Below are 20,000 nucleotides of genomic sequence, written 5' to 3'. Positions count from 1 at the left end.
CGTCTGATCTCGGAAGCCAAGCAGGGTCGGGCCTGGTTAGTACTTGGATGGGAGACCGCCTGGGAATACCAGGTGCTGTAAGCATTTAATTCTTTATTTAATTAATTATTTAATTATTTATTCATATGATTTTTTTCCTGAAATGCATCCTTTCTGTAAGCGTTCGCCGATGGCATGGTGTTGCCACATTAGTCTTGAAGTGGCTCTCGAATCAAGTCAGCGCTCGCTTACGGCCACACCACCCTGAGCACGCCCGCTCTCGTCTGATCTCGGAAGCCAAGCAGGGTCGGGCCTGGTTAGTACTTGGATGGGAGACCGCCTGGGAATACCAGGTGCTGTAAGCATTTAATTAATTATTTAATTATTTATTCATATAATTTTTTTCCAGAAATGCATCCTTTCTGTAAGCGTTCGCCGATGGCATGGCGTTGCCACATTAGTCTTGAAGTGGCTCTCGAATCGAGTCAGCGCTCGCTTACGGCCACACCACCCTGAGCACGCCCGCTCTCGTCTGATCTCGGAAGCCAAGCAGGGTCGGGCCTGGTTAGTACTTGGATGGGAGACCGCCTGGGAATACCAGGTGCTGTAAGCATTTAATTCTTTATATAATTAATTATTTAAAGGAACAGTATGTAGGATTGTGGCCAAAACTGGTATTGCAATAACAAAACTTGTGGCTAAAACTGGTACTGCAATCACCCAACAGGTGGCCAATACACAAAATGACAACATAAACATCAGTTGAGGGCTGCAACTCCACTTTTTAAATGACAATATCCTGGCTGGACCACTGTTGTCAGTGATATAAGTTTTTGAAATTAAAATTATTTCTTAATGTCTAGTGACATATCAGTGCCATTTTATGATTAATTGATATACATTTCTTACATACTGTTCCTTTAATTATTTATTCATATAATTTTTTTCCAGAAATGCATCCTTTCTGTAAGCGTTCGCCGTTGGCATGGCGTTGCCACATTAGTCTTGAAGTGGCTCTCGAATCGACTCAGCGCTCGCTTACGGCCACACCACCCTGAGCACGCCCGCTCTCGTCTGATCTCAGAAGCCAAGCAGGGTCGGGCCTGGTTAGTACTTGGATGGGAGACCGCCTGGGAATACCAGGTGCTGTAAGCATTTAATTCTTTATTTAATTAATTATTTAATTATTTATTCATATAATTTTTTTCCAAAAATGCATCCTTTCTGTAAGCGTTCGCCGATGGCATGGCGTTGCCACATTAGTCTTGAAGTGGCTCTCGAATCGAGTCAGCGCTCGCTTACGGCCACACCGCCCTGAGCACGCCCGCTCTCGTCTGATCTCGGAAGCCAAGCAGGGTCGGGCCTGGTTAGTACTTGGATGGGAGACCGCCTGGGAATACCAGGTGCTGTAAGCATTTAATTCTTTATTTAATTAATTATTTAATTATTTATTCATATGATTTTTTTCCAGAAATGCATCCTTTCTGTAAGCGTTCGCCGATGGCATGGCGTTGCCACATTAGTCTTGAAGTGGCTCTCGAATCGAGTCAGCGCTCGCTTACGGCCACACCACCCTGAGCACGCCCGCTCTCGTCTGATCTCGGAAGCCAAGCAGGGTCGGGCCTGGTTAGTACTTGGATGGGAGACCGCCTGGGAATACCAGGTGCTGTAAGGATTTAATTCTTTATTTAATTAATTATTTAATTATTTATTCATATGATTTTTTTCCAGAAATGCATCCTTTCTGTAAGCGTTCGCCGATGGCATGGCGTTGCCACATTAGTCTTGAAGTGGCTCTCGAATCGATTCAGCGCTCGCTTACGGCCACACCACCCTGAGCACGCCCGCTCTCGTCTGATCTCGGAAGCCAAGCAGGGTCGGGCCTGGTTAGTACTTGGATGGGAGACCGCCTGGGAATACCAGGTGCTGTAAGCATTTAATTCTTTATTTAATTCTTTATTTAATTAATTATTTAATTATTTATTCATATAATTTTTTTCCAGAAAAGCATCCTTTCTGTAAGCGTTCGCCGATGGCATGGCGTTGCCACATTAGTCTTGAAGTGGCTCTCGAATCGAGTCAGCGCTCGTTTACGGCCACACCACCCTGAGCACGCCCGCTCTCGTCTGATCTCGGAAGCCAAGCAGGGTCGGGCCTGGTTAGTACTTGGATGGGAGACCGCCTGGGAATACCAGGTGCTGTAAGCATTTAATTCTTTATTTAATTAATTATTTAATTATTTATTCATATAATTTTTTCCCAGAAATGCATCCTTTCTGTAAGCGTTCGCCGATGGCATGGCGTTGCCACATTAGTCTTGAAGTGGCTCTCGAATCGAATCAGTGCTCGCTTACGGCCACACCACCCTCAGCACGCCCGCTCTCGTCTGATCTCGGAAGCCAAGCAGGGTCGGGCCTGGTTAGTACTTGGATGGGAGACCGCCTGGGAATACCAGGTGCTGTAAGCATTTAATTAATTATTTAATTATTTATTCATATAATTTTTTTCCAGAAATGCATCCTTTCTGTAAGCGTTCGCCGATGGCATGGCGTTGCCACATTAGTCTTGAAGTGGCTCTCGAATCGAGTCAGCGCTCGCTTACAGCCACACCACCCTGAGCACGCCCGCTCTCGTCTGATCTCGGAAGCCAAGCAGGGTCGGGCCTGGTTAGTACTTGGATGGGAGACCGCCTGGGAATACCAGGTGCTGTAAGCATTTAATTCTTTATTTAATTAATTATATAATTATTTATTCATATAATTTTTTTCCAGAAATGCATCCTTTCTGTAAGCGTTCGCCGATGGCATGGCGTTGCCACATTAGTCTTGAAGTGGCTCTCGAATCGAGTCAGCGCTCGCTTACGGCCACACCACCCTGAGCACGCCCGCTCTCGTCTGATCTCGGAAGCCAAGCAGGGTCGGGCCTGGTTAGTACTTGGATGGGAGACCGCCTGGGAATACCAGGTGCTGTAAGCATTTAATTCTTTATTTAATTAATTATTTAATTATTTATTCATATAATTTTTTTCCAGAAATGCATCCTTTCTGTAAGCGTTCGCCGATGGCATGGCGTTGCCACATTAGTCTTGAAGTGGCTCTCGAATCGAGGCAGCGCTCGCTTACGGCCACACCACCCTGAGCACGCCCGCTCTCGTCTGATCTCGGAAGCCAAGCAGGGTCGGGCCTGGTTAGTACTTGGATGGGAGACCGCCTGGGAATACCAGGTGCTGTAAGCATTTAATTCTTTATTTAATTAATTATTTAATTATTTATTCATATAATTTTTTTCCAGAAATGCATCCTTTCTGTAAGCGTTCGCCGATGGCATGGCGTTGCCACATTAGTCTTGAAGTGGCTCTCGAATCGACTCAGCGCTCGCTTACGGCCACACCACCCTGGGCACGCCCGCTCTTGTCTGATCTCGGAAGCCAAGCAGGGTCGGGCCTGGTTAGTACTTGGATGGGAGACCGCCTGGGAATACCAGGTGCTGTAAGCATTTAATTCTTTATTTAATTAATTATTTAATTATTTATTCATATAATTTTTTTCCAGAAATGCATCCTTTCTGTAAGCGTTCGCCGATGGCATGGCGTTGCCACATTAGTCTTGAAGTGGCTCTCGAATCGAGTCAGCGCTCGCTTACGGCCACACCACCCTGAGCACGCCCGCTCTCGTCTGATCTCGGAAGCCAAGCAGGGTCGGGCCTGGTTAGTACTTGGATGGGAGACCGCCTGGGAATACCAGGTGCTGTAAGCATTTAATTCTTTATTTAATTAATTATTTAATTATTTATTCATATGATTTTTTTCCTGAAATGCATCCTTTCTGTAAGCGTTCGCCGATGGCATGGCGTTGCCACATTAGTCTTGAAGTGGCTCTCGAATTGAGTCAGCGCTCGCTTACGGCCACACCGCCCTGAGCACGCCCGCTCTCGTCTGATCTCGGAAGCCAAGCAGGGTCGGGCCTGGTTAGTACTTGGATGGGAGACCGCCTGGGAATACCAGGTGCTGTAAGCATTTAATTCTTTATTTAATTAATTATTTAATTATTTATTCATATGATTTTTTTCCAGAAATGCATCCTTTCTGTAAGCGTTCGCCGATGGCATGGCGTTGCCACATTAGTCTTGAAGTGGCTCTCGAATCGAGTCAGCGCTCGCTTACGGCCACACCACCCTGAGCACGCCCGCTCTCGTCTGATCTCGGAAGCCAAGCAGGGTCGGGCCTGGTTAGTACTTGGATGGGAGACCGCCTGGGAATACCAGGTGCTGTAAGGATTTAATTCTTTATTTAATTAATTATTTAATTATTTATTCATATGATTTTTTTCCAGAAATGCATCCTTTCTGTAAGCGTTCGCCGATGGCATGGCGTTGCCACATTAGTCTTGAAGTGGCTCTCGAATCGAGTCAGCGCTCGCTTACGGCCACACCACCCTGAGCACGCCCGCTCTCGTCTGATCTCGGAAGCCAAGCAGGGTCGGGCCTGGTTAGTACTTGGATGGGAGACCGCCTGGGAATACCAGGTGCTGTAAGCATTTAATTCTTTATTTAATTAATTATTTATTCATATAATTTTTTTCCAGAAATGCATCCTTTCTGTAAGCGTTCGCCGATGGCATGGTGTTGCCACATTAGTCTTGAAGTGGCTCTCGAATCGAGTCAGCGCTCGCTTACGGCCACACCACCCTGAGCACGCCCGCTCTCGTCTGATCTCGGAAGCCAAGCAGGGTCGGGCCTGGTTAGTACTTGGATGGGAGACCGCCTGGGAATACCAGGTGCTGTAAGCATTTAATTAATTATTTAATTATTTATTCATATAATTTTTTTCCAGAAATGCATCCTTTCTGTAAGCGTTCGCCGATGGCATGGCGTTGCCACATTAGTCTTGAAGTGGCTCTCGAATCGAGTCAGCGCTCGCTTACAGCCACACCACCCTGAGCACGCCCGCTCTCGTCTGATCTCGGAAGCCAAGCAGGGTCGGGCCTGGTTAGTACTTGGATGGGAGACCGCCTGGGAATACCAGGTGCTGTAAGCATTTAATTCTTTATTTAATTAATTATATAATTATTTATTCATATAATTTTTTTCCAGAAATGCATCCTTTCTGTAAGCGTTCGCCGATGGCATGGCGTTGCCACATTAGTCTTGAAGTGGCTCTCGAATCGAGTCAGCGCTCGCTTACGGCCACACCACCCTGAGCACGCCCGCTCTCGTCTGATCTCGGAAGCCAAGCAGGGTCGGGCCTGGTTAGTACTTGGATGGGAGACCGCCTGGGAATACCAGGTGCTGTAAGCATTTAATTCTTTATTTAATTAATTATTTAATTATTTATTCATATAATTTTTTTCCTGAAATGCATCCTTTCTGTAAGCGTTCGCCGATGGCATGGCGTTGCCACATTAGTCTTGAAGTGGCTCTCGAATCGAGTCAGCGCTCGGTTACGGCCACACCACCCTGAGCACGCCCGCTCTCGTCTGATCTCGGAAGCCAAGCAGGGTCGGGCCTGGTTAGTACTTGGATGGGAGACCGCCTGGGAATACCAGGTGCTGTAAGCATTTAATTCTTTATTTAATTAATTATTTAATTATTTATTCATATAATTTTTTTCCAGAAATGCATCCTTTCTGTAAGCGTTCGCCGATGGCATGGCGTTGCCACATTAGTCTTGAAGTGGCTCTCGAATCGACTCAGCGCTCGCTTACGGCCACACCACCCTGGGCACGCCCGCTCTCGTCTGATCTCGGAAGCCAAGCAGGGTCGGGCCTGGTTAGTACTTGGATGGGAGACCGCCTGGGAATACCAGGTGCTGTAAGCATTTAATTCTTTATTTAATTAATTATTTAATTATTTATTCATATAATTTTTTTCCAGAAATGCATCCTTTCTGTAAGCGTTCGCCGATGGCATGGCGTTGCCACATTAGTCTTGAAGTGGCTCTCGAATCGAGTCAGCGCTCGCTTACGGCCACACCACCCTGAGCACGCCCGCTCTCGTCTGATCTCGGAAGCCAAGCAGGGTCGGGCCTGGTTAGTACTTGGATGGGAGACCGCCTGGGAATACCAGGTGCTGTAAGCATTTAATTCTTTATTTAATTAATTATTTAATTATTTATTCATATGATTTTTTTCCTGAAATGCATCCTTTCTGTAAGCGTTCGCCGATGGCATGGCGTTGCCACATTAGTCTTGAAGTGGCTCTCGAATTGAGTCAGCGCTCGCTTACGGCCACACCGCCCTGAGCACGCCCGCTCTCGTCTGATCTCGGAAGCCAAGCAGGGTCGGGCCTGGTTAGTACTTGGATGGGAGACCGCCTGGGAATACCAGGTGCTGTAAGCATTTAATTCTTTATTTAATTAATTATTTAATTATTTATTCATATGATTTTTTTCCAGAAATGCATCCTTTCTGTAAGCGTTCGCCGATGGCATGGCGTTGCCACATTAGTCTTGAAGTGGCTCTCGAATCGAGTCAGCGCTCGCTTACGGCCACACCACCCTGAGCACGCCCGCTCTCGTCTGATCTCGGAAGCCAAGCAGGGTCGGGCCTGGTTAGTACTTGGATGGGAGACCGCCTGGGAATACCAGGTGCTGTAAGGATTTATTTCTTTATTTAATTAATTATTTAATTATTTATTCATATGATTTTTTTCCAGAAATGCATCCTTTCTGTAAGCGTTCGCCGATGGCATGGCGTTGCCACATTAGTCTTGAAGTGGCTCTCGAATCGAGTCAGCGCTCGCTTACGGCCACACCACCCTGAGCACGCCCGCTCTCGTCTGATCTCGGAAGCCAAGCAGGGTCGGGCCTGGTTAGTACTTGGATGGGAGACCGCCTGGGAATACCAGGTGCTGTAAGCATTTAATTCTTTATTTAATTAATTATTTAATTATTTATTCATATAATTTTTTTCCAGAAATGCATCCTTTCTGTAAGCGTTCGCCGATGGCATGGTGTTGCCACATTAGTCTTGAAGTGGCTCTGGAATCGAGTCAGCGCTCGCTTACGGCCACACCACCCTGAGCACGCCCGCTCTCGTCTGATCTCGGAAGCCAAGCAGGGTCGGGCCTGGTTAGTACTTGGATGGGAGACCGCCTAGGAATACCAGGTGCTGTAAGCATTTAATTAATTATTTAATTATTTATTCATATAATTTTTTTCCAGAAATGCATCCTTTCTGTAAGCGTTCGCCGATGGCATGCCGTTGCCACATTAGTCTTGAAGTGGCTCTCGAATCGAGCCAGCGCTCGCTTACGGCCACACCACCCTGAGCACGCCCGCTCTCGTCTGATCTCGGAAGCCAAGCAGGGTCGGGCCTGGTTAGTACTTGGATGGGAGACCGCCTGGGAATACCAGGTGCTGTAAGCATTTAATTCTTTATTTAATTAATTATTTAATTATTTATTCATATAATTTTTTTCCAGAAATGCATCCTTTCTGTAAGCGTTCGCCGATGGCATGGCGTTGCCACATTAGTCTTGAAGTGGCTCTCGAATCGAGTCAGCGCTCGCTTACGGCCACACCACCCTGAGCACGCCCGCTCTCGTCTGATCTCGGAAGCCAAGCAGGGTCGGGCCTGGTTAGTACTTGGATGGGAGACCGCCTGGGAATACCAGGTGCTGTAAGCGTTTGATTCTTTATTTAATTAATTATTTAATTATTTATTCATATAATTTTTTTCCAGAAATGTATTCTTTCTGTAAGCGTTCGCCGATGGCATGGCGTTGCCACATTAGTCTTGAAGTGGCTCTCGAATCGAGTCAACGCTCGCTTACGGCCACACCACCCTGAGCACGCCCGCTCTCGTCTGATCTCGGAAGCCAAGCAGGGTCGGGCCTGGTTAGTACTTGGATGGGAGACCGCCTGGGAATACCAGGTGCTGTAAGCATTTAATTCTTTATTTAATTAATTATTTAATTATTTATTCATATAATTTTTTCCAGAAATGCATCCTTTCTGTAAGCGTTCGCCGATGGCATGGCGTTGCCACATTAGTCTTGAAGTGGCTCTCGAATCGAGTCAGCGCTCGCTTACGGCCACACCACCCTGAGCACGCCCGCTTTCGGCTGATCTCGGAAGCCAAGCAGGGTCGGGCCTGGTTAGTACTTGGATGGGAGACCGCCTGGGAATACCAGGTGCTGTAAGCATTTAATTCTTTATTTAATTAATTATTTAATTATTTATTCATATAATTTTTTTCCAGAAATGCATCCTTTCTGTAAGCGTTCGCCGATGGCATGGCGTTGCCACATTAGTCTTGAAGTGGCTCTCGAATCGAGTCAGCGCTCGCTTACGGCCACACCACCCTGAGCACGCCCGCTCTCGTCTGATCTCGGAAGCCAAGCAGTGTCGGGCCTGGTTAGTACTTGGATGGGAGACCGCCTGGGAATACCAGGTGCTGTAAGCATTTAATTCTTTATTTAATTAATTATTTAATTATTTATTCATATAATTTTTTCCAGAAATGCATCCTTTCTGTAAGCGTTCGCCGATGGCATGGCGTTGCCACATTACTCTTGAAGTGTTAAAATTAGCGATAAGATCAAAGATGGCTCATGACAGACAGAAATTTGTAATGTTAAGAAATAAGGTAGTTTGCACATTAAGGAAAGCAAAGGCAGATTTTTTATTACAATAATTGAAAAATCTCATGGTAATTCAAAAACAATATGGAGTCAGATTAAAAAACTGACTGGTAAAAATAATACTAAAACTAAAAGTCCAGCTGAATTAAAGATCAATGATATAGTGCTACGGAACCCAGTTGATGTGGCACAGGCTTTTAATCAATATTTTGTTGAGTCAGTGGATAAAATAGCTCAAAGTTTTACTATACAACAACCGTATTCACAAACAATTAATTCAAGTGATACAGCGTTTGTATTAAGACCAGTAACTACGTTAGAGGTTAAAAGAGTGGTAATGTCTCTGAGGTCATCAAGGGCTAAGGATATTTATGGTATGGACACCCTCTTATTGAAACAAATTAGTTCTTCAATAGTTAACCCTTTAACTCATATTATTAATTGTTCATTAGATCAAGGGATATTCCCTAGTTCTTGGAAACCAGCGGTCGTGACTCCCATATTTAAGGGAGGCGACACTTGTTTACCCTGTAATTATAGGCCTATCAGTGTCCTACCTATAATATCAAAGGTTTTTGAAAAACTAGTGGCCAAACAAATTATTGATTACCTTAATAATAGTTCCTTCCAATTACATCCAATGCAATTTGGTTTTAGGGCAAATTACTCAACAGAAAGTGCCATATGTTACTTTACAGAAAAGGTAAAATCATTAATTGATAAAGGTGGTGTGGTAGGGGCTGTATTTCTTGATTTACAGAAAGCATTTGACACTATAAACCATAATAATTTATTGCATAAATTAAATGATTTTAATTTCTCAACACATTCTGTAAATTTGATCAAATCTTATCTTTCTTCTCGTTCTCAAATAGTAAAAATTGATAATTGTAATTCTAATTTAGTAGGTCTATCAACTGGAGTACCGCAAGGGTCAATATTGGGCCCAATTCTCTTTAGCTTATACATTAATGATTTACCCAAAGAGTGTGAACAATGTAATATCTTAATGTATGCTGACGATACAGTCATCTTTACACACGGAAAAAATTCAGAAGAGGTAATAAAAAAGTTGACAGATGTTATGGTAAAAGTTACATCCTGGCTTAATCAGAGTTTTTTTGAGGTTAAATGTGTCAAAAACAGTTGGTATGTTTTTTTCTAAAGGACATAACCCTAATATAAACCAGGACATTTTTATTTCAGGAGAGAGATTACAGGTTGTATCAGAATATAAATATCTAGGGGTACATTTGGATTCCTGTCTTAGTTTTAAAATTCACATAAAAAAAGTTTGCAAACAGATTAAGTTTAACCTGGTCAATTTTAGGTTTATTAGAAATTGCTTGTCAAATGAGGCAGCAAAGATATATTTCCACTCAATGATTCTTTCTCAGGTCACATATTGTTTGACAATTTGGTCGAATACACATCTGACAGTCTTAAAACCTTTAGAATCCCTATACAAACAAGCACTTAAAATTTTAGATAAAAAACAATTTAGCTTTCATCATTGTAACATTTTAAATAAGTATAATTTGTTTAATTGGGAAAATCTAATCAATTTTAAAAATTGTTGTTTAGTTTATAAGATTATGCATGGTATGGCTCCTCCTTCTTTGGCTGATTTTATAATATTTAAATCTGCTGAAAACAGAATTACAAGAGGTGCAATAAGAGCAGATTGTATAATTCCACGTAGGAGAACAAAATTTGGTCAAACTGTTTTTTCATTCAGAGCTTCACATCAGTGGAATGCTGTACCTCACTCAATTAGAGAGTGCTCATCGTTTCTCTCTTTTAAGTTTAATCTTAAGAAATGGCTTCTTCATAACCAACAATGTGAACATTAATGTTGCTACGTTTATTATTATTTTTATTAGGATTACTTATAATATTAAATCTAGTATAGACTTGTTGTATTTAATTGTGTTTAATAGAGGTGTTCATGAATTTTAACTGTTGATTGCTGTAATGTATTGATGTATTGTTGTAATGTTTAACCATTTTTGTTTTAGCTTGGAGCCTAATAACATCTGGCAAAGGGACTACCAATGAAAACTAGCCCTAGGGCTAATTTGGGTACATTTACATATACAAATGTTAATTAATGTACACTGTCCCTTTTCTAAATAAATAAATAAAAAAAAAAAAAAAAAAAAAAAGTGGCTCTCGAATCGAGTCAGCGCTCGCTTACGGCCACACCACCCTTAGCACGCCCGCTCTCGTCTGATCTCGGAAGCCAAGCAGGGTCGGGCCTGGTTAGTACTTGGATGGGAGACCGCCTGGGAATACCAGGTGCTGTAAGCATTTAATTCTTTATTTAATTCTTTATTTAATTAATTATTTAATTATTTATTCATATAATTTTTTTCCAGAAAAGCATCCTTTCTGTAAGCGTTCGCCGATGGCATGGCGTTGCCACATTAGTCTTGAAGTGGCTCTCGAATCGAGTCAGCGCTCGTTTACGGCCACACCACCCTGAGCACGCCCGCTCTCGTCTGATCTCGGAAGCCAAGCAGGGTCGGGCCTGGTTAGTACTTGGATGGGAGACCGCCTGGGAATACCAGGTGCTGTAAGCATTTAATTCTTTATTTAATTAATTATTTAATTATTTATTCATAAAATTTTTCCCCAGAAATGCATCCTTTCTGTAAGCGTTCGCCGATGGCATGGCGTTGCCACATTAGTCTTGAAGTGGCTCTCGAATCGAGTCAGCGCTCGCTTACGGCCACACCACCCTGAGCACGCCCGCTCTCGTCTGATCTCGGAAGCCAAGCAGGGTCGGGCCTGGTTAGTACTTGGATGGGAGACCGCCTGGGAATACCAGGTGCTGTAAGCATTTAATTCTTTATTTAATTAATTATTTAATTATTTATTCATATAATTTTTTTCCAGAAATGCATCCTTTCTGTAAGCGTTCGCCGATGGCATGCCGTTGCCACATAAGTCTTGAAGTGGCTCTCGAATCGAGTCAGCGCTCGCTTACGGCCACACCACCCTGAGGGCGCTATTGAGCAATCAGGAAGTGAGTTGGCTGCAGTAGAGAGAGGAAGGCTCTCTCATTGTTTATGTTTGTTAGTGTTTGTAGTTTTTTATTTGTATATCGATTGAGTTTTGTTTGTTAGTGATTTTTTTTGTTTAAACCACCTAACAGCAGCTTTTGGCTGGCTGGAGGGTGGTTAAATCGTGATTTTTCGTGGTTTTGTTTGTTTGTTTTTGTTTTTCGTGTTTGTTTTTCATTTGAAATGGACGGACCTACGGCTAATGACCTGGAAATGGCGGCGGAGAAACGGAACGGCAATGACACTGGACCTGAACATCGACCACGAGCTGGAAACCAAAAGGATACAGGTGTTAGGAATTTTGAGCAAAGGAAATACATGAAGGAAGCAACAGTGATTGTAAATGTGGACAATGCTAATGGAGTAAAGGCGGAGGATATAATTAAAGTGATAGCAGAGAAAATTGGAGAAGGAAACGTTCTGGCAGTAAGACCAAGACAAAATAAGGAATATGAACTGACCCTGGAGAAGGAGGAAATGTGTGATGAGTTAATGGATGGACTAATGATAAAAGGAACAAACTGTGAGGTGAGGAGATTACAAAACAGAGAATATGTCGTTTCCTTCATGCATTTGCCTGTTTACCTGGAGGATAACGAAATTTTAGAAAAATTGCAAGGTTGGGGCGTTTTGCCAATATCAAAAATTAAAAGAAGGCTGTATCCGGGCACTGGAATCGAGGACGGGACAAGGTTTGCGAGAGTGAGGTTTCCCAGGGAAGTGGTTTCACTCCCATACAGCACGAAGCTGGAAACAGCGGAAGGGCCGCAATATTTTAGGGTGATGCACAGCCATCAGGTGAAAACCTGTCGGCTGTGCATGAGCCCAGACCATCTAATGAAAGATTGCCCTGATTTTAAGTGCTACAAATGTGAGGAGAGGGGACATTTCGCAAGGGACTGTAACACTGTTAAGTGCCCGGACTGCCAAGACTATTTAAATAAATGTGAGTGTTGGATGGATGGAGGGGAAGGAGGATCACAAAAACAGGTGGACAGTCAAATGCATGAAGGGAACGATGGAGAAGAAAATGAAAATGAAGAACAACAACACACTGATGGAGCAAATGAAATGGAAAAGGGAATAACAATAGAGGAACAGACAACAGAGGATAAAGAAGTGGAAAACGAGAAGGACAATTCACAAGGAGATGATGGTACATGGACACCAATTGAAATTTCTGCAAGTTTTACAAGTCTTTTAGATACGATGGACAAAGAAGGACAAAATGAGATAGTAGAGAGCAGCGGGATTGACAATAAAGATATGGAAGAAGCAGCAGTATTGGAGAAAAGCAGAGACGGAAGAGCACAAGTATTGGAGAAAAGCAGAGACGGAAGAGCACAAACAAGAAGAAGAACATTAAAGGTAACACCAAATGTACAGTTTGCTAAGAAAAAAGTGATGAAAAAAGGACAAATGAAATGTGTAAATAGGTATGAAGTTTTAAAGGGACTGGAGGAGATGAAGTGAGACAATGGTTTTTAGGTATTTAATTTTTCTTTTAATGGTTTTAAGTTGTGTGACTTTTAATGCAAGAGGACTGCTGGACGTGAGAAAATTTGAAAAAGTAATTGAAAGATGTAAACACGAAGATATCATTGCACTACAAGAAACGAACTGGAAAGAGAATGTGATGAAGGATTTTCAAAGGAGATGGGCTGGAGGAATTTTATATAACAATGGTGATGGAAGATGTGGAAGAGGAGTTGCTTTTTTAATGAAAGAGGAGGTTTTTAAAAGAAGCAAAATTGTATATAAAGACAATATAGGAAAATGTATGATTGTAGAGACAAAATATGATGAAAAGGAAATGGTTATAGTAAATGTACATGCACCAACAGAAGAGAAGGAAAAAAAAGATTTTTTTTTTGTTTTAAGAGGTTTTTTAAAGAAATATAAAGAAATTGTAATGATGGGGGATTTTAATACAGTTTTTAGTAAACAAGATATGGCAGAGGGAATGGTTTTTAAAAGTGATGCGGGGAGAAAAGAATTAAAGGTTTTAATGGAAGAAAATAAAATGATTGATGTATGGAGAGAAAGGAACGAAACAAAAAAAGAGTTTTCAAGACGACAAATAGTGGGACAGTTTGTGTGCAAAACAAGAATTGATTTTATTTTATGTAATAGGAATGTGGAAAATTTTATTGAAAAGATTAAGTATGAAGAAACAAGTTTAAGTGATCATAAGTTGTTATTTTTTAAAATTGATTGGGACAAAATACAAAGAGGGCCGGGGGTATGGGTTTTAAATACAGAGATTCTTAAAAATAAAGATTATGTTTCAGAAATCAAACAAATTATAGAAAGAGAAAAGGAAAGTAAAATGTATGAAGAGAGTAAGAGAATATGGTGGGAAAACGTAAAGTTTTTAATAAAAAAATTCTCAATTAAATACTGTAGCCTAATACAAAAATGTAAGAGATATAAGAAAAAAGAAATGAAAACAGACTTAGAAAAAGAACTAGCTAAAGAAAACAAAGACATACAAAAGATAAGAGAAATTGAGGAAAGATTAAAGGAAATAGAGGAAAAAGAATATGAAGGAGCAAGATTAAGAAGTAAAGCAAAATATATGGTGGAAGGAGAGAAATGTACAAAGTTTTATTTTGACCTAGAGAAAAAGAAAGGAAAAGCAGAGATTGTAAAGGAGATAAGAGGGAAAAATGGGGAAATCGTACAAGGAAATGAAAATATTCTAAAAGAAATAAAGGCCTTTTATGAGGACCTTTTCAGTACACAAGGTGAAGAGGAGAAAGAAAAAAAACAATTATTAAATCTAATAAAATCAAAATTAAGTAAAGAAGATAAAGATGTATGTGACCATGATTTCAGAGATGAAGAGATTGAACAAGCAATAGATCAACTAAACAGAAAGAAGAGTCCGGGAATAGATGGTTTGGGGAGTGAATTTTACAAATGTTTTAAAGAGGTTTTAACAAAGATTTTAAAGGAGGTTTTTAAGGAAATTTTTGAAAAAGAGGAAGTAAATGAAAGGATGAGAATAGGTTTGATGAAAATTATATATAAAAGGAAAGGGGAGAGGGTAGACTTAAAGAACTATAGACCAATTTCAATGTTGAACACAGATTTTAAAATTATAGCAAAGGTTTTAGCAAATAGACTGAAGGAAGTGATGCCAACTATAATAAAAACAAATCAAGCATATGCAGTCAAAGGAAGAGACATAGCTGACATAACAATGAGTATAAGGGACATGATATGGTACATAAAACAAGAAAATAAGGATGGGTACATAATCAGTTTAGATTTTGAAAAAGCTTTTGATAGGGTGGAACATGGTTTTTTATTTGATGTTTTAAAGAGTTTTGGTTTTGGGGAAAATTTTATCAAATGGATTAGAATCTTATACAAGGGGGCTTTGACAAAAATTAAATGCAATGGGTTTTTAACTGAATGTTTTAAAATTACGAGATCAATACGGCAAGGTTGTCCACTCTCGGCACTGTTATATTCACTTGTATCAGAACCACTGGGATTAGCTATAAAGGAAAATACAAAAATAACAGGAATTGAGATCGAGGGAATAATGTCTGAAGGGAAAGTTTTTCAGTATGCAGATGACACAACAATAATTGTAAATAGGAAAGAAAGTGTACAAGAGGCCATGAATGTTGTCAAGAAATTTTGTAAAGCATCAGGAGGTAAAGTTAATGAGGATAAAACAGTGTACATGAGGTTTGGCAAAGCTGTGCTTTTAAATGATTATTTTAATTTTAAAGAGGTAGAAGAAATGAAAATTTTAGGACTTTTATTGGGGAAAAATGAGAAAAAAACAAGAGATGAAATGTGGGAACAACTGATATCAGGAATAGAAAGAAAAATAAACTTTTGGAAATTAAGAACTTTAAGCTTGAAGGGGAAGGTTTTAACTTTGAATGTTTTAATGGTTTCTAAATTGTGGTATGTTTTATACTTATCTGAAATGCCAATATGGATAGAAAAGAGGTTGAAGAAATGTTTTCTTGATTTTATTTGGAACGGCAAACCGCCAAGAATAGCTTACAACACGATTTTAGGGGATATAGAAAAAGGCGGTCTAGGATTAATGGATGTAGAACAAAGGAAAAACAGTCTAAGAGTAAAAGCAGTTAAAAAGTATTTACAAGAAGAAAACAAGGCAGAATGGAAGAAAACAATGAAATTTTTTTTAAACAGATGTGAAAATTTTAACATGGAGGATGGAATTTTATGGATGAAAACGAAAAGTTGGATGACAGAGAGAATACCTGGGTTTTATAGAGAATTGCTTAGTGCTTGGGGGAAGTTTTTAACAAATATTGAATATGACCCACGAGGAAGAGAAAACATTTTAAATCAACCTCTGTTCTTGAACAACAAGATTTTAAAACAAGACAAAGTCATTTATTTTAAGAAATGGATGGAAGTGGGAATAACTAAAGTAAAAGATGTAATGTATGAAGTGAAAGAAGGTTTCTTACCTGTACAATGTGTGTATGATGCAATGGATGAGGCAAAAGAGGAATACAGCAAACAAGAAATTATAAATAAGTATGAAGTAATTAAACAAGCTATACCCAAAGAGTGGATTAAAAGAATAGAAAATATGGAAAAGGAAAAAGAACAGAAAGACATTCAAGTGAATTTGGGTGAAAAAGTATACACTCTCAAAGAATGCAGTATTAAGATGTTTTATTGCTTTTTCAGAGACAGTGTTTTTAAAGAACCTATTGTAAATTGCTTCTGGCTACAGAAATTTGTGAATTTAAAACAGGAAGATATATGGAGAAACATGAGGGGAAGATGTGTAGAAACAAGACTGGAGTCCTTGGAGTACACAATAAGACATAAAGTGGTATTTACTGATGTGATTTTAAACAAAATAGGAATGGAACAAAGTGCGATGTGTAAAGTATGTCACGAAAAAGAAGAAGGAATTGTACATTTGTTTTTGTACTGCAAAGAATTGGACTCTTTTTTAAACAAATGTAAGGACATAATCAAAGAATTGGACGAACAATGGAATGAGAATGAAATGGAATGGAAGAGATTGGTGATGTTTGGTTGGAAAAGGAAAAGTCAAAACATGAAATTTATTAATTTATGTGTAATGTTAATGAAAAGTGCAATATGGGAACGACGAATTGCAGCAAAAAAAGAAAAAATTGTAATTGATGTATGGACTGTTTTTAAAAGAAAAACTGAAATGTACATGGAAAGATTGTATGCCTATTTTAAACATGAGAATATGTTAGAAGCTTTTTACAATGTTTTTACGCCCAAGGTTTGCAGTATTTTAGAGGGTTTAAAGTGGAGATTGCCAGATGTTACGGGACACATTTTTACATAATTTTAAAGGTTTTCTTTCTCATTGTTCTTTTATGTAACTATTTAACTTCATGGTAGAGTATATTTGATGTTGTTGTTTTTTTTTTTGTTTTTTGTTTTTTTGTGTAAAACAAATGGTTTTGTATGAAATGCTTTGTAATTGTTAGGAAAATTATTCAATAAAAAAAAAAAAAAAAAAAAAAAAAACAAAAAAAGTACGCCCGCTCTCGTCTGATCTCGGAAGCCAAGCAGGGTCGGGCCTGGTTAGTACTTGGATGGGAGACCGCCTGGGAATACCAGGTGCTGTAAGCATTTAATTCTTTATTTAATTAATTATTTAATTATTTATTCATATAATTTTTTTCCAGAAATGCATCCTTTCTGTAAGCGTTCGCCGATGGCATGGCGTTGCCACATTAGTCTTGAAGTGGCTCTCGAATCGAGTCAGCGCTCGCTTACGGCCACACCACCCTGAGCACGCCCGCTCTCGTCTGATCTCGGAAGCCAAGCAGGGTCGGGCCTGGTTAGTACTTGGATGGGAGACCGCCTGGGAATACCAGGTGCTGTAAGCATTTAATTCTTTATATAATTAATTATTTAAAGGAACAGTATGTAGGATTGTGGCCAAAACTGGTATTGCAATAACAAAACTTGTGGCTAAAACTGGTACTGCAATCACCCAACAGGTGGCCAATACACAAAATGACAACATAAACATCAGTTGAGGGCTGCAACTCCACTTTTTAAATGACAATATCCTGGCCGGACCACTGTTGTAAGTGATATAAGTATTTGAAATGAAAATTATTTCTTAATGTCTAGTGACATATCAGTGCCATTTTATGATTAATTGATATACATTTCTTACATACTGTTCCTTTAATTATTTATTCATATAATTTTTTTCCAGAAATGCATCCTTTCTGTAAGCGTTCGCCGTTGGCATGGCGTTGCCACATTAGTCTTGAAGTGGCTCTCGAATCGACTCAGCGCTCGCTTACGGCCACACCACCCTGAGCACGCCCGCTCTCGTCTGATCTCAGAAGCCAAGCAGGGTCGGGCCTGGTTAGTACTTGGATGGGAGACCGCCTGGGAATACCAGGTGCTGTAAGCATTTAATTCTTTATTTAATTAATTATTTAATTATTTATTCATATAATTTTTTTCCAAAAATGCATCCTTTCTGTAAGCGTTCGCCGATGGCATGGCGTTGCCACATTAGTCTTGAAGTGGCTCTCGAATCGAGTCAGCGCTCGCTTACGGCCACACCGCCCTGAGCACGCCCGCTCTCGTCTGATCTCGGAAGCCAAGCAGGGTCGGGCCTGGTTAGTACTTGGATGGGAGACCGCCTGGGAATACCAGGTGCTGTAAGCATTTAATTCTTTATTTAATTAATTATTTAATTATTTATTCATATGATTTTTTTCCAGAAATGCATCCTTTCTGTAAGCGTTCGCCGATGGCATGGCGTTGCCACATTAGTCTTGAAGTGGCTCTCGAATCGAGTCAGCGCTCGCTTACGGCCACACCACCCTGAGCACGCCCGCTCTCGTCTGATCTCGGAAGCCAAGCAGGGTCGGGCCTGGTTAGTACTTGGATGGGAGACCGCCTGGGAATACCAGGTGCTGTAAGGATTTAATTCTTTATTTAATTAATTATTTAATTATTTATTCATATGATTTTTTTCCAGAAATGCATCCTTTCTGTAAGCGTTCGCCGATGGCATGGCGTTGCCACATTAGTCTTGAAGTGGCTCTCGAATCGATTCAGCGCTCGCTTACGGCCACACCACCCTGAGCACGCCCGCTCTCGTCTGATCTCGGAAGCCAAGCAGTGTCGGGCCTGGTTAGTACTTGGATGGGAGACCGCCTGGGAATACCAGGTGCTGTAAGCATTTAATTCTTTATTTAATTCTTTATTTAATTAATTATTTAATTATTTATTCATATAATTTTTTTCCAGAAAAGCATCCTTTCTGTAAGCGTTCGCCGATGGCATGGCGTTGCCACATTAGTCTTGAAGTGTTAAAATTAGCGATAAGATCAAAGATGGCTCATGACAGACAGAAATTTGTAATGTTAAGAAATAAGGTAGTTTGCACATTAAGGAAAGCAAAGGCAGATTTTTTATTACAATAATTGAAAAATCTCATGGTAATTCAAAAACAATATGGAGTCAGATTAAAAAACTGACTGGTAAAAATAATACTAAAACTAAAAGTCCAGCTGAATTAAAGATCAATGATATAGTGCTACGGAACCCAGTTGATGTGGCACAGGCTTTTAATCAATATTTTGTTGAGTCAGTGGATAAAATAGCTCAAAGTTTTACTATACAACAACCGTATTCACAAACAATTAATTCAAGTGATACAGCGTTTGTATTAAGACCAGTAACTACGTTAGAGGTTAAAAGAGTGGTAATGTCTCTGAGGTCATCAAGGGCTAAGGATATTTATGGTATGGACACCCTCTTATTGAAACAAATTAGTTCTTCAATAGTTAACCCTTTAACTCATATTATTAATTGTTCATTAGATCAAGGGATATTCCCTAGTTCTTGGAAACCAGCGGTCGTGACTCCCATATTTAAGGGAGGCGACACTTGTTTACCCTGTAATTATAGGCCTATCAGTGTCCTACCTATAATATCAAAGGTTTTTGAAAAACTAGTGGCCAAACAAATTATTGATTACCTTAATAATAGTTCCTTCCAATTACATCCAATGCAATTTGGTTTTAGGGCAAATTACTCAACAGAAAGTGCCATATGTTACTTTACAGAAAAGGTAAAATCATTAATTGATAAAGGTGGTGTGGTAGGGGCTGTATTTCTTGATTTACAGAAAGCATTTGACACTATAAACCATAATAATTTATTGCATAAATTAAATGATTTTAATTTCTCAACACATTCTGTAAATTTGATCAAATCTTATCTTTCTTCTCGTTCTCAAATAGTAAAAATTGATAATTGTAATTCTAATTTAGTAGGTCTATCAACTGGAGTACCGCAAGGGTCAATATTGGGCCCAATTCTCTTTAGCTTATACATTAATGATTT

General features: G+C 40.1%; 39 non-coding genes and 1 pseudogene across 39 annotated transcripts in view; all 40 read left to right on the top strand.

Moving 5' to 3' along the window:
* The window catches only part of LOC141354557 (5S ribosomal RNA), a 119-nt gene extending 35 nt beyond the window's left edge, over positions 1–84 (top strand). Inside the window, exon 1 of the ribosomal RNA XR_012360986.1 lies at positions 1–84. This exon is cut by the window's left edge and continues 35 nt beyond it. This is a non-coding gene — a ribosomal RNA (5S ribosomal RNA).
* A 141-nt stretch (positions 85–225) lies between these two features.
* On the top strand, positions 226–344 carry LOC141354556 (5S ribosomal RNA). The gene has a single exon (XR_012360985.1). It is a non-coding gene; the product is annotated as a 5S ribosomal RNA (ribosomal RNA).
* Positions 345–473: 129 nt separating this feature from the next.
* LOC141354555 (5S ribosomal RNA) lies at positions 474–592 on the top strand. The gene has a single exon (XR_012360984.1). It is a non-coding gene; the product is annotated as a 5S ribosomal RNA (ribosomal RNA).
* A 423-nt stretch (positions 593–1,015) lies between these two features.
* LOC141358471 (5S ribosomal RNA) lies at positions 1,016–1,134 on the top strand. Its single transcript, XR_012364966.1, has one exon. It is a non-coding gene; the product is annotated as a 5S ribosomal RNA (ribosomal RNA).
* A 141-nt stretch (positions 1,135–1,275) lies between these two features.
* On the top strand, positions 1,276–1,394 carry LOC141356938 (5S ribosomal RNA). The gene has a single exon (XR_012363410.1). It is a non-coding gene; the product is annotated as a 5S ribosomal RNA (ribosomal RNA).
* Positions 1,395–1,535: 141 nt separating this feature from the next.
* On the top strand, positions 1,536–1,654 carry LOC141358269 (5S ribosomal RNA). Its single transcript, XR_012364758.1, has one exon. It is a non-coding gene; the product is annotated as a 5S ribosomal RNA (ribosomal RNA).
* A 141-nt stretch (positions 1,655–1,795) lies between these two features.
* LOC141354554 (5S ribosomal RNA) lies at positions 1,796–1,914 on the top strand. The gene has a single exon (XR_012360983.1). It is a non-coding gene; the product is annotated as a 5S ribosomal RNA (ribosomal RNA).
* A 153-nt stretch (positions 1,915–2,067) lies between these two features.
* LOC141357247 (5S ribosomal RNA) lies at positions 2,068–2,186 on the top strand. The gene has a single exon (XR_012363730.1). It is a non-coding gene; the product is annotated as a 5S ribosomal RNA (ribosomal RNA).
* A 141-nt stretch (positions 2,187–2,327) lies between these two features.
* On the top strand, positions 2,328–2,446 carry LOC141358289 (5S ribosomal RNA). Its single transcript, XR_012364777.1, has one exon. It is a non-coding gene; the product is annotated as a 5S ribosomal RNA (ribosomal RNA).
* Positions 2,447–2,575: 129 nt separating this feature from the next.
* Positions 2,576–2,694, top strand: LOC141356995 (5S ribosomal RNA). Its single transcript, XR_012363467.1, has one exon. It is a non-coding gene; the product is annotated as a 5S ribosomal RNA (ribosomal RNA).
* Positions 2,695–2,835: 141 nt separating this feature from the next.
* Positions 2,836–2,954, top strand: LOC141354553 (5S ribosomal RNA). The gene has a single exon (XR_012360982.1). It is a non-coding gene; the product is annotated as a 5S ribosomal RNA (ribosomal RNA).
* A 141-nt stretch (positions 2,955–3,095) lies between these two features.
* LOC141354552 (5S ribosomal RNA) lies at positions 3,096–3,214 on the top strand. The gene has a single exon (XR_012360981.1). It is a non-coding gene; the product is annotated as a 5S ribosomal RNA (ribosomal RNA).
* A 141-nt stretch (positions 3,215–3,355) lies between these two features.
* Positions 3,356–3,474, top strand: LOC141358346 (5S ribosomal RNA). Its single transcript, XR_012364840.1, has one exon. It is a non-coding gene; the product is annotated as a 5S ribosomal RNA (ribosomal RNA).
* Positions 3,475–3,615: 141 nt separating this feature from the next.
* On the top strand, positions 3,616–3,734 carry LOC141354551 (5S ribosomal RNA). The gene has a single exon (XR_012360980.1). It is a non-coding gene; the product is annotated as a 5S ribosomal RNA (ribosomal RNA).
* A 141-nt stretch (positions 3,735–3,875) lies between these two features.
* On the top strand, positions 3,876–3,994 carry LOC141356937 (5S ribosomal RNA). The gene has a single exon (XR_012363409.1). It is a non-coding gene; the product is annotated as a 5S ribosomal RNA (ribosomal RNA).
* A 141-nt stretch (positions 3,995–4,135) lies between these two features.
* Positions 4,136–4,254, top strand: LOC141358268 (5S ribosomal RNA). Its single transcript, XR_012364757.1, has one exon. It is a non-coding gene; the product is annotated as a 5S ribosomal RNA (ribosomal RNA).
* Positions 4,255–4,395: 141 nt separating this feature from the next.
* LOC141354550 (5S ribosomal RNA) lies at positions 4,396–4,514 on the top strand. Its single transcript, XR_012360978.1, has one exon. It is a non-coding gene; the product is annotated as a 5S ribosomal RNA (ribosomal RNA).
* A 133-nt stretch (positions 4,515–4,647) lies between these two features.
* On the top strand, positions 4,648–4,766 carry LOC141354548 (5S ribosomal RNA). The gene has a single exon (XR_012360976.1). It is a non-coding gene; the product is annotated as a 5S ribosomal RNA (ribosomal RNA).
* A 129-nt stretch (positions 4,767–4,895) lies between these two features.
* Positions 4,896–5,014, top strand: LOC141356994 (5S ribosomal RNA). Its single transcript, XR_012363466.1, has one exon. It is a non-coding gene; the product is annotated as a 5S ribosomal RNA (ribosomal RNA).
* A 141-nt stretch (positions 5,015–5,155) lies between these two features.
* LOC141354547 (5S ribosomal RNA) lies at positions 5,156–5,274 on the top strand. Its single transcript, XR_012360975.1, has one exon. It is a non-coding gene; the product is annotated as a 5S ribosomal RNA (ribosomal RNA).
* A 141-nt stretch (positions 5,275–5,415) lies between these two features.
* Positions 5,416–5,534, top strand: LOC141358125 (5S ribosomal RNA). The gene has a single exon (XR_012364614.1). It is a non-coding gene; the product is annotated as a 5S ribosomal RNA (ribosomal RNA).
* Positions 5,535–5,675: 141 nt separating this feature from the next.
* Positions 5,676–5,794, top strand: LOC141356920 (5S ribosomal RNA). Its single transcript, XR_012363392.1, has one exon. It is a non-coding gene; the product is annotated as a 5S ribosomal RNA (ribosomal RNA).
* A 141-nt stretch (positions 5,795–5,935) lies between these two features.
* LOC141354545 (5S ribosomal RNA) lies at positions 5,936–6,054 on the top strand. Its single transcript, XR_012360974.1, has one exon. It is a non-coding gene; the product is annotated as a 5S ribosomal RNA (ribosomal RNA).
* A 141-nt stretch (positions 6,055–6,195) lies between these two features.
* Positions 6,196–6,314, top strand: LOC141356936 (5S ribosomal RNA). The gene has a single exon (XR_012363408.1). It is a non-coding gene; the product is annotated as a 5S ribosomal RNA (ribosomal RNA).
* A 141-nt stretch (positions 6,315–6,455) lies between these two features.
* Positions 6,456–6,574, top strand: LOC141358267 (5S ribosomal RNA). The gene has a single exon (XR_012364756.1). It is a non-coding gene; the product is annotated as a 5S ribosomal RNA (ribosomal RNA).
* Positions 6,575–6,715: 141 nt separating this feature from the next.
* LOC141354544 (5S ribosomal RNA) lies at positions 6,716–6,834 on the top strand. The gene has a single exon (XR_012360973.1). It is a non-coding gene; the product is annotated as a 5S ribosomal RNA (ribosomal RNA).
* A 141-nt stretch (positions 6,835–6,975) lies between these two features.
* LOC141357672 (5S ribosomal RNA) lies at positions 6,976–7,094 on the top strand. The gene has a single exon (XR_012364159.1). It is a non-coding gene; the product is annotated as a 5S ribosomal RNA (ribosomal RNA).
* Positions 7,095–7,223: 129 nt separating this feature from the next.
* On the top strand, positions 7,224–7,342 carry LOC141354543 (5S ribosomal RNA). The gene has a single exon (XR_012360972.1). It is a non-coding gene; the product is annotated as a 5S ribosomal RNA (ribosomal RNA).
* A 141-nt stretch (positions 7,343–7,483) lies between these two features.
* On the top strand, positions 7,484–7,602 carry LOC141357041 (5S ribosomal RNA). Its single transcript, XR_012363514.1, has one exon. It is a non-coding gene; the product is annotated as a 5S ribosomal RNA (ribosomal RNA).
* A 141-nt stretch (positions 7,603–7,743) lies between these two features.
* Positions 7,744–7,862, top strand: LOC141354542 (5S ribosomal RNA). The gene has a single exon (XR_012360971.1). It is a non-coding gene; the product is annotated as a 5S ribosomal RNA (ribosomal RNA).
* Positions 7,863–8,002: 140 nt separating this feature from the next.
* On the top strand, positions 8,003–8,121 carry LOC141353862 (5S ribosomal RNA; annotated as a pseudogene).
* A 141-nt stretch (positions 8,122–8,262) lies between these two features.
* On the top strand, positions 8,263–8,381 carry LOC141358412 (5S ribosomal RNA). The gene has a single exon (XR_012364907.1). It is a non-coding gene; the product is annotated as a 5S ribosomal RNA (ribosomal RNA).
* Positions 8,382–10,750: 2,369 nt separating this feature from the next.
* Positions 10,751–10,869, top strand: LOC129416154 (5S ribosomal RNA). The gene has a single exon (XR_008635184.2). It is a non-coding gene; the product is annotated as a 5S ribosomal RNA (ribosomal RNA).
* Positions 10,870–11,022: 153 nt separating this feature from the next.
* LOC141357246 (5S ribosomal RNA) lies at positions 11,023–11,141 on the top strand. Its single transcript, XR_012363729.1, has one exon. It is a non-coding gene; the product is annotated as a 5S ribosomal RNA (ribosomal RNA).
* A 141-nt stretch (positions 11,142–11,282) lies between these two features.
* LOC129416472 (5S ribosomal RNA) lies at positions 11,283–11,401 on the top strand. The gene has a single exon (XR_008635394.2). It is a non-coding gene; the product is annotated as a 5S ribosomal RNA (ribosomal RNA).
* A 5,989-nt stretch (positions 11,402–17,390) lies between these two features.
* Positions 17,391–17,509, top strand: LOC141354541 (5S ribosomal RNA). Its single transcript, XR_012360970.1, has one exon. It is a non-coding gene; the product is annotated as a 5S ribosomal RNA (ribosomal RNA).
* A 423-nt stretch (positions 17,510–17,932) lies between these two features.
* Positions 17,933–18,051, top strand: LOC141358470 (5S ribosomal RNA). The gene has a single exon (XR_012364965.1). It is a non-coding gene; the product is annotated as a 5S ribosomal RNA (ribosomal RNA).
* A 141-nt stretch (positions 18,052–18,192) lies between these two features.
* LOC141356934 (5S ribosomal RNA) lies at positions 18,193–18,311 on the top strand. Its single transcript, XR_012363406.1, has one exon. It is a non-coding gene; the product is annotated as a 5S ribosomal RNA (ribosomal RNA).
* Positions 18,312–18,452: 141 nt separating this feature from the next.
* On the top strand, positions 18,453–18,571 carry LOC141358266 (5S ribosomal RNA). The gene has a single exon (XR_012364755.1). It is a non-coding gene; the product is annotated as a 5S ribosomal RNA (ribosomal RNA).
* A 141-nt stretch (positions 18,572–18,712) lies between these two features.
* LOC141358411 (5S ribosomal RNA) lies at positions 18,713–18,831 on the top strand. Its single transcript, XR_012364906.1, has one exon. It is a non-coding gene; the product is annotated as a 5S ribosomal RNA (ribosomal RNA).
* Positions 18,832–20,000: the final 1,169 nt, after the last annotated feature.

The sequence above is a fragment of the Misgurnus anguillicaudatus genome, chromosome 21, assembly GCF_027580225.2.
Source record: "Misgurnus anguillicaudatus chromosome 21, ASM2758022v2, whole genome shotgun sequence".
Taxonomy (NCBI): Eukaryota; Metazoa; Chordata; class Actinopteri; order Cypriniformes; family Cobitidae; genus Misgurnus; species Misgurnus anguillicaudatus.
This window is presented reverse-complemented; position numbering and strand designations above follow the sequence as displayed.